This window comes from Polistes canadensis, unplaced genomic scaffold (assembly GCF_001313835.1).
Source record: "Polistes canadensis isolate GaletaPanama2010 unplaced genomic scaffold, ASM131383v1 scaffold_47, whole genome shotgun sequence".
Taxonomy (NCBI): Eukaryota; Metazoa; Arthropoda; class Insecta; order Hymenoptera; family Vespidae; genus Polistes; species Polistes canadensis.
Window position 1 is genome coordinate 775,366 of NW_014569594.1, and position 12,650 is coordinate 788,015.

The 12,650-nt window shown below is 33.6% G+C and overlaps 1 protein-coding gene across 11 annotated transcripts in view; it reads right to left on the reverse strand.

Annotated features, from left to right (window-relative positions):
* Positions 1-12,650, reverse strand: part of LOC106785252 (rap guanine nucleotide exchange factor 6-like) — a 131,512-nt gene that overhangs the window by 83,530 nt on the left and 35,332 nt on the right. The window contains exons 1-2 of one of the 11 annotated variants that reach the window (XM_014745542.1): positions 9,849-10,180; positions 7,358-7,653 (exon numbers count right to left, since the gene is read on the reverse strand). The exons of 6 other annotated variants lie outside the window; for them this stretch is intronic. The gene's annotated coding sequence lies outside the window, so the exon portion shown is untranslated. Of the gene's footprint in view, positions 1-7,357; positions 7,654-9,848; positions 10,181-12,650 lie in introns of those variants that run through there. 4 more of the 11 variants (XM_014745544.1, XM_014745547.1, XM_014745546.1 and 1 more) reach the window with 4 other exon arrangements.

The window sequence follows — 12,650 nt, forward strand, 5'->3', positions numbered from 1 at the left end:
GAGAGAGAGAGAGAGAGAGAAAAAAAAGATGGAAGCCACGAGAGTTACCGAGAAACTAGGAGGAGGTCGGTCTTCGAGAACTTACGAGTTCTCGTAAACTTCGTTACCCGTATATATCCTAGCTAAGTAGTACTACGCCCTTTATACGGATTTTAAACGCGCCTGCGTGATGGTAATACCATATCTCGTAGGTTTTACTATTACTAACGCAAAAGTATCTCTATTTTTTCGCCCCCCCCCCCATTTAAGTCTTTTATACAACTTTTTTTTTGTTACGTTTATATCAATAAACATTTGAGACGAACTTATATTATATCAAGTCAAATTACGAAATATGATTCATTTGAAAATTCGTCGATTTATAATTGAATAGTTTATAATTAACCAGTACTCATATATATAAATACATACCATGTATATTATTATATACGAGAACGATACGAAACGAGCTATCTCACACACGAAATTCTAAGCTTTCACCGTTCTCTAATGATCTCAGGAAATACATAGTAGACAAATATATCTATGCAAGTGCTTATATATATATATATATATATATATGTGTATGTGTGTATGTGTTGCGCTTACCTATTAGAGAGTAAGAAAGAAATAGATGAAAGCAGATCGAGTGAAACTTAGTTTTACGTTACGTAAAAGTATAAATAAAGGAATAATTAATTCTATGAATATGGAAGGTAGAGGAAATCAAATTAAAATTCGACGTTGCAAATATACGCGCGTCCCCCTACCCCACCCACACCCCATACCATCAGCCCCGTCATTCTTATTAATTTTCCTTTCTTTCCACGCTTCTTTTTCTTATGACTTCCTTCCTTCCTTCCATTCTTCCTTCCTTCATTTCTTCCTTCCTTTTAACGGTCATTAGCGTCACGGAGTAAAAGGGACCTCGTTAAAAGGTTCCTTTCAAAAATTTACCGAACTTCGAAAGCTTAACGATTCACGAACGAGTTACCAAGTTTGCCATTTCGAAGCCTTTGAAAGACTTTTAGACGGGAAGGAATATAAGACGAAGAAGAAGAAGAAGGAGAAGAGAAGGAAGAGGATAAGGAGGAGGAGGAGGAGGAGGAGGAGGAGGAGGAGGAAGAGTAAAAGGATCTCGAAGGAGGACGAAAATGTACGGAAGAAAGCACAAAATGTACANAAAAAAAAAAAAAGAGGGAAAGGGAAAGAGAGAAAGAGATGGAAAATAGAGAAAGAAATATCGAGCTTTGAAGTGATATCCTGGTCGCGTATATTAAAAAACTTTTTCAGTTTCAACCGTTCGGAAAAAACTTTTGCCCCGAGCCTGTTTTCCGGTGTTGAATCGTTGAATTTGGCTTGATAAAAAAAAAGAGAAGAAAAAAGTGCGTGGGATAAAAAGGCAAAATAAGCGGAAAAAAATGTAGGCACTCTATTCCCACATAAAAATTCGAGTCGTTTGAAAAAAAAAACTAAAAAAACAACTCAAATGAAGAAAGTGCAATTCTGTGCTTCTTGACGACGACAACGGCACAATGTTCTTATCGATTTTGTCGAAAGAAAGAAAGAAAGAAAGAAAGAAAGATAAAGAAATAAAGTTGAGAGAAAGAGGTCTTAGCCCTCGAGAAACGTCGAGTTTTATGCCGCCATTAACCGGGTGACCTTAAAGAGAAATTCACGGCCTCTTAATTCGATAACGTCGCAGAACGCGATGATTCAAAAGGCGTTGAAAGATATGGGCCAAGGGTCGAATAATAAATGGCTTGCTTTTGTAAATAATATTTCATTAATTTATGATTTTTATTTTGATTTTTATTTATTTATATATATATATATGCATAATATCGATCGCGATATCTTTGATAATAAATTGATCGCTATACTTAATATAATATTTGCCTAAAATGCACGTAATATTTTCGAATACTCAAATGTTCTAATTAAAACAAAGTGTAACTCGACCTACATTAATTAATTATATTACACAAAGAATGAAATGTGGTAATTCTATATATGTAATAAATAGTAGATATAATATAGAAAAATATTTAGCTATAAATCATATAACCACCATTTCTTTTTTATTAAATCGTGCATATCACGAGGCTCGTAAAATATTTAAAAAAATGGAGAAAGAGAGAAAGAGAGAGAGAGAGAGAAAGAAAAGAACACAACAGACGAATATTTTTTCCTAACTAATGTTAAGTTTCCTTCTAACCATATCCTTCGAGAAATATAGCAAATATTTACCAGGTTAATAAGCGTACGTGCCAAGAGGAGAAACAAAAGATTTTGGAGTTACGAAAAAAAAGAGGGTTCTCGAATACTCCCCTTCCCCCTTTCCTACCCTTCCACAACAGAATAACGTAAACATTTCATCGAATTTGACGAGTAGAGGCCAAGGGCCTTCTGGCACCAACCCCTTCTTGAAAGGGTACAAAAGAAGGTAATAAGTAGTATAAGCACCCACATAAAAACCATACGATCGTGTCCGGGAACAACGAGGACAAACGAGACAGTCCTTTCTCTAAGGAATGTTTGTTTGTTCTCTCTTTTATTTCTCTTTTAACCCCCATCTCTCTCTCTCTCTCTTATTTCCACGCATAATTTTTTTTTGTTCTCCTCTTATGTCCTTTCATTGAAGCGGCAAAATCGAATTGTGCTTACGCTAATCCTGGCACGTGTCTCTACTCCTACAATACCCATAGAAAAAGAAAGAGAACAAGAGAGAGAGAAAAAGAGAGAGATGAAATATTAGATCGTACGGAAAATAATTTCGTATTGTTAATGACAAATAAAAATTTAAAATCCAAAACGTTTTGAATTTGACTATGCAATTTGTTATGCAATTATTAGTACATCCACCAGTGTATTTATTTGATCTTAATTTTTTTTAACTATTATTAAACGTTTGGAATAAGATTAAGTAATATATTGATAAATGCAAATAATGAAATAATTGTTCGAACTTAACCAATAATCTCTTCGTACGAATCGTATTTTTTTTTTCGACACACAGGATATATATTCGTTTTTTCTTTTTTTTTCTCTCAACGAACCCCTTTTTGATTAAATAAATTCTACGATTCCATCCTTGGGAAATGAAAATATCGAGAAACTTTTACCGGAGAATTTCTTTCTATTTCTTTCTTCTTTTTTTTATAAACACTGCTATGAAAAGAAATATAGAATGAAAGAAAAATGGGGGAAATACAAATAGAGAATAATATACATACGTTCTACACGTATATAACGTTGGTACGAAAGATAACCAAAGAAAAATATTGAATCGTGAACGAGAACGATGTAATGTGTCATCGAGTTTAAACGTTACATACATACATACATACAAACTTACATTATTATACGTATACATAAATGATGTTACAAATGTGTATGACAAACTGCAAAACCACTCATTTCCACTGAACCTAATTACGAGAAATTAAAGCCACTATAATTACGTGTGTATATATATACGGCAACGTTTAAATTATGTTAACCGTATTTGCAACGTCAAAATTTTCTGAATGATTAATCGTTCCGTAATTAATATATGTAGTTTGAAAGAAACTTGTAACCTCTATCGAGAGAGATATTAATTACAAAGATAGAAAATATAGAAAAAGAAAATTAAAAAAATCTTTTTTTGTGTTTCGTGAATAAAAACGACAAGAGGAGTATGTATTTCATATTCGTAGAAAGTAGTTCGTTGAAAGCGAGTTCCTACTTTTTTCTATATACGTGGGAAAGAATCACCCTTGACCTTGAATTACGCGGATCCTATCCAAGTTTCTTGGCAATGGTTCACGGAAGTTTTGATATCGAGTAATCTCACTTTTTTTCTATTTTCTACATGAAAGAAATTAAATGAAAAGAAAAGAAATGAAAAGAAAAGGAAAGGATATATATATATATATATGTGAGATTTTCTTCTAATAAGATTTAAATATTCTTCATGATCGTTAAATTGATTGTATTAAAAAAAAAAAATAAGAAATGATTAGTATATTATTCATGTATTACTACTCGTATTGCTAACCAGTATAATAAAAAAACAAGTTAGAATATTTGAAGAATACTTAACGAGTTTCCACGAGAAGGGTAGACACGTTTTATGGTTTTTCTAACGGATTTACAGATACAGTTTCACGAAGATTGCAATAATGATTCGTATGGCGTAGCGGGGGGGGGGGGTTTATAGTAAAAATATATCTTCTTGATGAGATGTGAGATAGAACAAGTAGGAAAATATAAAATCGTATATAAATTGTAACTCGATGTTAAATTACCAGGAACTTAGAGAGGTGGTTCATGGTAAACCGATTGGAACTCGAAAATTAGAGCCTTAGAAGAAATCCTTCCTTCCTTCAAGATCGCGCCGACTACGACGGAATGCACCTCGATAGCCTTGGCTGGTACGACGGGTTTTAGTCGTATGCGAGAAACGTACACCTTGTCCGCTAGCTGGGACGAAATGTTGACCGGGATGCACCTTTCTAAAGTTGTCCATTCGATCATCTTCTCTATTCAACAACAACCTTACTAGTATATATATATATTCTTCTTTATCACTATTTATAATTTTTAATATTAGACACTTATAATTGCTTATGTGTGAATAAATATTTGTCATTTTAATTATATATTATAAGAAAATTTTTCTCTTGTTTTAATTTTATCTGTTACGACACATTTATTTTCATTTATTTATTTTCTAATTAATAAGATTGTATATTTATATATATATACGTATTTTATCTATCGATAATTTCACGCGATTGTGTGGAAATAATTTATTCTATAAGATGTAAAAATATATATATTTTTTATTAATTAACATTAAATGAAAAGTTCGATACTTTTACATTAATTTTTAATCGTTTGCTATGAGAGTTCTCTCTATTAAAAAATAATAAATAATTATCCTTCCTCTCTCTTTGTCTCTATCTCCTCTCACAATTATTTTCTCATTTCAATCGAACATCTGATCGATCAAAAAAATATAAGGATCAATATATCGGATAAGGAATAAATAAAATATACATCGATTATATACTGTAGAAATTTTCCAAGGTATTGAGCAAGTCGAGAACGAAGGAATAATTTGGAAAGTTAAAACGAGTAGGGTATAAGAAGAAACGCTTTTAACAGGGTTCGATTCTCGTTTGAACCCCTCTCTCCCTACCAACCTTCAACCAGCAACCCCCATCCCCCCGGTGGAATAGGATGCGGAGCATTTAATTTAGTTAGAGGTTGGTAGGGTGCGGAAGTGCACGCGCTGTCGACAAACAAGGGTCTTTCGACAACCCTCCTCGTATTCGCATGGTAATTCGTGTCTATGGGTTATACGTGTGTGTGTGTGTGTATATACGTGCCAACCAATAATGCAGATCCTATTATTAGACGATACCGAGGAGGGGCCACTGAATTTCTATCGTTTTTCTTTTTTTTTTTTTTTCTAATGTTTTTTTGTCCTTTTTTTATTTTTCGATAATGCAATCATTCGAAATCATAAGTAGGCGTATTAAAATCTTCTCCTAATATACATTTTGTTAGATTGATTTAACGCGAAATAAGCCAATCGTATGTTACGTATTAACGAAATTCGAAAAAAAATATGAGATCGTACCAAAGAGTATTTCTCTACGATCTAAACTTTCTCTCTCTCTTTCTCTCTCTCTCTCTTCTGTGTATTATAGAGAAACAAATTATTTTCTACAAAATAAAATTTCAATCTATTACACGTACGTACTGTTTTTATCGACATTATTATTTTCATATTATTTTTTTTCTTTTTTTCCTTTCTCCTCCCTTTAACCAGCCACCCCGCCCCCTACCCAGCCCAAGACTTCGTGTAAAAAATAAAGTATGCCAAGGGTGAGATCGACTACTATTCTATGTACGGAATTAGTATTTAGAAAGTTCAAGGTCGAATCCATATGTTCGACGTTCGAATTAGCGCACTTTCGTGAAAATCGATTAAAACTATTACGATGATAGACATTTTTTGATAAAAAAAAAAAAAAAGAAAGAAACGATCTAACGTCGCGATCTATATATAAAAAAAAAAAATATCTTAAAAAGAAAATTGTGTCGTTTGAACGTCAGCAACGTCAGTTAAAAGGAAATTAATCGATTCTATAGATGAAACGTCGTAGATAGTGATGACTCGTTGATACTTAACTAATTCGTGCTATAGTTTTGTACCACCCACGTTCCAACGTTCGTTTATTTCTTTTTTTTTTTTCAAGCAAAGCCGGAAGAAACGGATAAAACGAAAACTCGCTCGTTAGCCTAATGGGGGAAAGAGAGAGAGAGAGAGAGAGAGAGAGAGAGAGAAAGAGAGAAAGAAATCGATGATCCGTTTCGCGTTTAAAACGTAAAACGATCTCTCGTTCGTACGTTCAAATATTTACCATACAAAAGAAAAGAAAAGAAAAAAAGACCTATGAAATAAATAAATATTTGAGATATAGTAATTAAAATTCGGTAGCTTAATTAAATTCATTGTATCTAGATATTAACATCTTCGTTTTATCAGACAAATTCGAAAGATCAAACAAAATCATCGAAAATAATGAAATTTATTTTTAATACGTTTTCCGAATTAATCGTCAAACCTAATTATTGTTTCTACGAAAAAATTAAACAAACAATTTTTTGACGACGACGAACAACAATTTATATACGTGAAAACTTTGGAAACATCTATCGCAACACAATACACGTTTTGTTTACCAGGAAGCTTATAAAACGTGATCCGTGATATTGACAGTTAAGTGTCACGTGCATGCATGCATACACGCATGCATACACGCACGCACGCGTGATGACCAACAGATAACAATACCTGTCCGAAAACTCTGCTATTGATCGTTAGCTTTACGTAGTTGAGATTGGACTGTGTCAACGATCGTTGCATTTCGTTTTGACCGGACAAAAGGGTACGAGATGTGTAAGTAAGTACGTGAGCTTGCTATCCAGAATAAAGCTGGTCTTTTCTACATACGTGTAAATATATATATATGTGTGTATGTGTAGGTATATACATATATAAATGTATACAAACATATTTACACGTAGTAGATGTACTCTCCACACAAGGATCCTTCGGAAAGGCGCTTACCACGGATAAACTTTTATCTCTTCTACTCTAAAAAACTTTCGCTTTGGTAAACTCTCCTCCTTCTTCTTCTTTTTTTAACCTTCCTAAATTCAACGAAGAGAATTCTTCGTCTGGTATGTATAATATACACACGTAGAAAAAAAAACAAAAAAACGTATATATATACGCGTTTTGATCAAATAGAAAACGAAAAAAACAAAGTTATTAAAAATACAGAAATATATAAATTCGAAAAAAAGTGATTCTCACCGATCATCCTGGGTGACAGTAATGTCAGGCGGGGGTGGAGGAGGGGAGGCACCGTCTGTGGCATCCAGTTTGCCGGTTTTTCCTCGCCTTTCTTCTTTTTATTCTTCAACTTCCTCTTCCCCTTCACCTTTTTCTTCTTCTTCTTCTTCTTCTATTTCTTCTTCTTTTTATTCTTCTTAAATTTTTTCCCCGAAAAAAACTAAGCGAATTATCCAACGAGTACGACAAGTTCCTTCCTTCCTTCTTTTAGATCATTCGCATTGGATGATCAATGATAATGATTTAGTCAATCCTATCTTTGATTTAGATCACAATCGTTAACACGAAATAATAATTTAAAATTTCCTCGTTTCCCCTTTTGTTTTTCTTTTTTTTTTCAATTTTCCATTCGAACCTCATTAACGAACGTTCGAATTATCAAGGAAAAACTTTTTCATTGATAATTGTGGATAGAAACGGAAAGAGTGAGAGAGAGAGAGAAAGAAATAAAAAAAAAAATACTAATAAGTGTAACCCAAGCGAGTGAAAGCGAACGGTAATTATCATGTAAGATTGTGTTCGTAGGCGAATCGGGTTTCCTATATGGAGCAAAAATCTGTTAGTGTTGTGTCGCTGTCATTAACTAGCTAACACAAACTCTAGTTGCTTGTCTCACAGCGTAGATCAAAACTACGTTCATATAATTACGCCCTAGTGAACACCGTTCTCTCCTCCTTCCTTCTTTTAACATCGATGCCAAGTTTGTTATTTTATATATTATACTATATAGAAATACATAGAAATATGTAATATATCATGTGTATATGTATAATATGTGTATCTATGTTACCTTTAAAATGATATTATATTACAAGAAGAAGAAGAAGAAGAAGAAGGTGGTATTTAGAATTCTCAAAGATATTACACTTGGGATGGGGAAAACAAAAAATGGGGATGGAATTTATAATATTTCATCAATATCGATTCTAAACTTCTCCCTTACCACCCCCGTCCTCCCTCCTCCACTAATTTATAACGAAATTTAACGATAGGGTTATTCCTTAAAATTGAAATTACGAGATATGAAAAGCTTTTTATTTCTTTTTTCTTATTCGGAAATGGTAAATTTTTTCAAGCGACGTTACTGTGTAAATTTTTATAACGTGTAGAGGTAAATATGGTATACGTAATATCGAACGATATTAGAAGAAAAAAAGAGAGAGAGAGAGAGAGAGAGAAAATCTGAGAGCTCGTAAAGGAAAAGATGCGAAGAGTCCGGGTATTCTAGATGGTGTTCGTGCTTTGCACCACGGGTCACTGGTCCCACGCTTTCGGTATGCAACTCTCGTACAAGGTTCCTACCGCGAAACGGGTTTCAGTCTCTGCAGATCTGCACGCTTCTTTTCTTCACCGGTATAACAAGAGAGAAAGAGAAAACCGATCGTTCTTCGTGCTCCGATTTTCTCGACGATAGATAAATAGATAGATAAATAGATAGATAGATAGATAATAACTATGAAAATATATGTATGTATGTATATGGATATATGTATGCATGTATGTATGTATGTATTATATTAATACGTATCTATTATCAGATTATTCCCAAAATATCAATTAAGGATAGATCTCTCCCTGTTTAATATGAGAATCGTTTATTAAATTAATCAAAAATTTCAATCATTCTCTCTCTCTTTCTCTCTTTCTCTAAATGTAATAATATCCTGAGTTACGATAATAACTTATCGAATTTTGACATGTTCCAATATAAATGATATATATTAGATCTTCTAATTTTAACGTAACAAACGTGGAGACGATCATCCGCGTTTTTTTATTTTCATCTAATCGATCGGATCGAATCGATCAGAATAAAATCCGATGTTGAAAATAATTTTTACTCTTCTCGGGATTATAAGTCGATTCAATTTATATAACATTGTAGTTAAACGATCGTTCAAAAGGAAGGAGGAATGAGAGAGAGAATAAAAAAAAAATGGTTGAAAGAATTGGCCGCGTTTTTGTGGACAATTTTATAATACCATCGACGAATAATAATCATCTCCTTATTTTCGCAATTTACAAATCGAGAAATTTAAAGAGAGAAAAGAAAGAAAAAGAATGAGTGAGAGAGAGAGAGAGATAAGAATAAAGAAAGACGTGCTTCTCGATTTATTTTCTAAAATACGAAAAACCGGTCGCGGATATTACGTATATACGTTTTATGCAACGCCGCCTCCAGCGACAGTGGCGATTCACCGACTACAATTACGTCACTGACAACGAGACGCAAGATTGCTCGCATCCGACACAGAGTGGTCCAACCAACCAACCAACCAAACTGAGGATTACTATTCTCTCAAAAAAATTCAATCATCAAATTTATTTCTTATCTCATATGACTCTTTGAAAGATAATAAATTATCTTCAATTTTCTCTATCTCTTTCTCTCATTTATTATTTCTCTATCTCTCACTCTCTCTCTCTCTCTCTCTCTCACTCTTATACACACTTGCTCACTATTATTTTTTTTCTTTCTTTTTCTCGTTAACAAAAGTGGCAGCAACTTTTATGAATGATTTTCACTGACACCAATGATCCTTGTTGAATCCTTCGATTAATGACAACGAACGAAAATAATCGATAGATGACATCGATCTTCTTTATTAAAAAATCAAGAAAAATCGATATTAATCGGGGAAATTTTTGCAAAGGACAAGGGCAACGTTCGATAAACAACATCGAGGAGATCGGAATGCGATTCCGCGGGTGCAGTCCGGTATTAATCGCAACGCTCACCAACCACCTCGATATACACGAGAAGACTGGAGTTTCTCTCTCTTGGTAGGTGAGGCCTCCTCTCACTCTCTACCTCTCTCTCTCTTACTCTCTTACAACCACGCTCAGTGCTGTACCGATCATTGCTAGTACCCCTAGTTTCAAGGTAAGCAACATTCCGTACACGTTAAGTGCACCATAAGTGTTCGTAATTCCCACCCAACTACACTTCCCGCTTACTTTTGTCCCTTTTCCTTTCAAATACAATGATCTACTTATTCTGCTTATTGTATTTGTCTTTTTCTTTATTTTTACGTCGCGATAAATATGTAATAAATAAGAATGAAAATTTGACACGAAATTGGTATACGATTGAAACGTTCTCCTTATTATCTCGCATTTCTAATCTCGATCTAATAATTTTCCATTAAAATTCGATTAGGTAAAGGAGATTTAAAAAAAGAAACAAAATCAATAAAAAATGATATTTATTCGATCGCGTTTGGCGTTATCACGAAAATATTAATTGTCGATAAGAATAACGATAAACGAAACAAAAAACGATACTATTTATAATATATAGAAAAAAAGGAAAATAAGTGAAGAAAAAGATACGGTACTGTTCAGTATTATGCGTCTCTCTCTTTCTCACCGTGTTTTACCATTCTCTCTTACTCGTTCTATCTAACGTTAACCCAACACACATACACATACACAAACACACACACACGGAAAGAGAGAGAGACCGCGCGTGCATACGCATATACAGGTTCATCACAAACACATACATATGAAAGCATGCGCACAAACGAGTACATATAGGTGTACACGTGCAGTCTACTTTCCTTCTCTCTCTTTCCTACAGTCTCTCTTCGTTACCCCAATGTCAAGGGATGGTATACGCGAATGAGAGAAAGAGAGATAGTAAATCTTGGTATCTTTTTCTAGCAAATCAACCCTCTAACCTTCTCTTTTTCCCTTCACCACCAGCATCGTCCTTACTACTCTCCTACGATCGCTTCTTTGGCATTATATCGTGAAAGAGAAGGAAGGAGACACTGTACTCGGTTGAGTTCGTAAATCCTCGGCCAAGTAGAGTGAGAAAGAGATATATATATAATGAAATGGGGGCGAGGAACACCGAAAGTTGAAAAGAGAAGGGTTGATATAAAGAAAAAGAAAAGCATTTCCACATAACCACGCCCCGAATGTTTAGCAACTAATTTTTTTTTTATTATGTTTATAACATCGTACCGTATCGAGCTAATAGTAAGAAAAAGAGAGAGAGAGAGAGAGAGAGAATTTGGAATGTTTCAAAAGTACATGCATACCAACTCCTCCTCCTCCTCCTCCTCCTCCTTTCGATACTATTGCATTTCGCAATGATTACAAATTTGTTGCGTTTAAAATGATTGCGAAAAGAGACTGGAGACAAACGATGGGATTGATGCATGTGTGTGTATATGTATATGTGTTTGTTGTATCATTTAGTAATAAGTTAAACAGCTTGTAAGAATAAAATCTCTATCGAAATAATCGTGTTTATCCTTACTAGTTCGAAAGGAGAATTCTCGATGAAAATACCAAGTGTCAAAATGCAAATAATATAACGAAGTTTCTTTGATCACCGAGCGTAGATATATACCTTTTTTCAATGTAGCCTTCTTCTTATATACATTTAGATCGTGCATACATTATGCCTACGTAACTGATATTCACGTGTGTGTGTGTGTGTTTAAGTATACGCTAGAGTATACATCTATATGTATAATATTTTATTTAAACGAACAAATTCCAAGGTTTATCGCCGGGAAATAAGAAAAAACGAAGGTATCTCTACACTCTTACAAATACTTGTATTAACATGTGTATATATATATATATATATGTATATAGTTATTTGCCTAGCTATCCGTTTTAGATACAGGTACGTATATGTAATATATAAAATTAAATAGATATAATTTCCTATAGTTTTTCTTTTGTGAAAAATATATCTCTCTTTTAAAGACTTTTTCAAGATATACTTATAGACAAGATGGAGCGCGTTGTTGTTTATGCAACCGTAACGTTAATGCGCGACTATTTTTATGCTAGAAAAGTATATTATAAATAGGACGTACGTACAGGTTTTCATATTATGAGGTGAAAACCATGTGGAGGAGAAAGTACATACGAAGAACACCTGTGTATGCGTGCGCTCGTGCGTATATGCATGTATGTATTTGTTAAGCTACACAGGTTACACAGAGAATTAAACTTCAATGAGAAAACATTCGTCACGAGGAGAAAATTTCATTCGAATATAATGCATCATATTATATTCTTTTATACACTTTTCTTAAATAAGAACAAAAGTTCAGATGAATGAAGGTAAGAGGGAAACGTTGCTTCTTTTATACGAGGGGGCAGGAGCAGGGGGGCGGTGGCAGGTGGAAGAGGTGTTGAATGAATAATCTTATCTACATATATAGATATATATAATTTTTTTTTTGTTTCTTTATAAATTCAGTATCAAATATTATTCAACGTAATC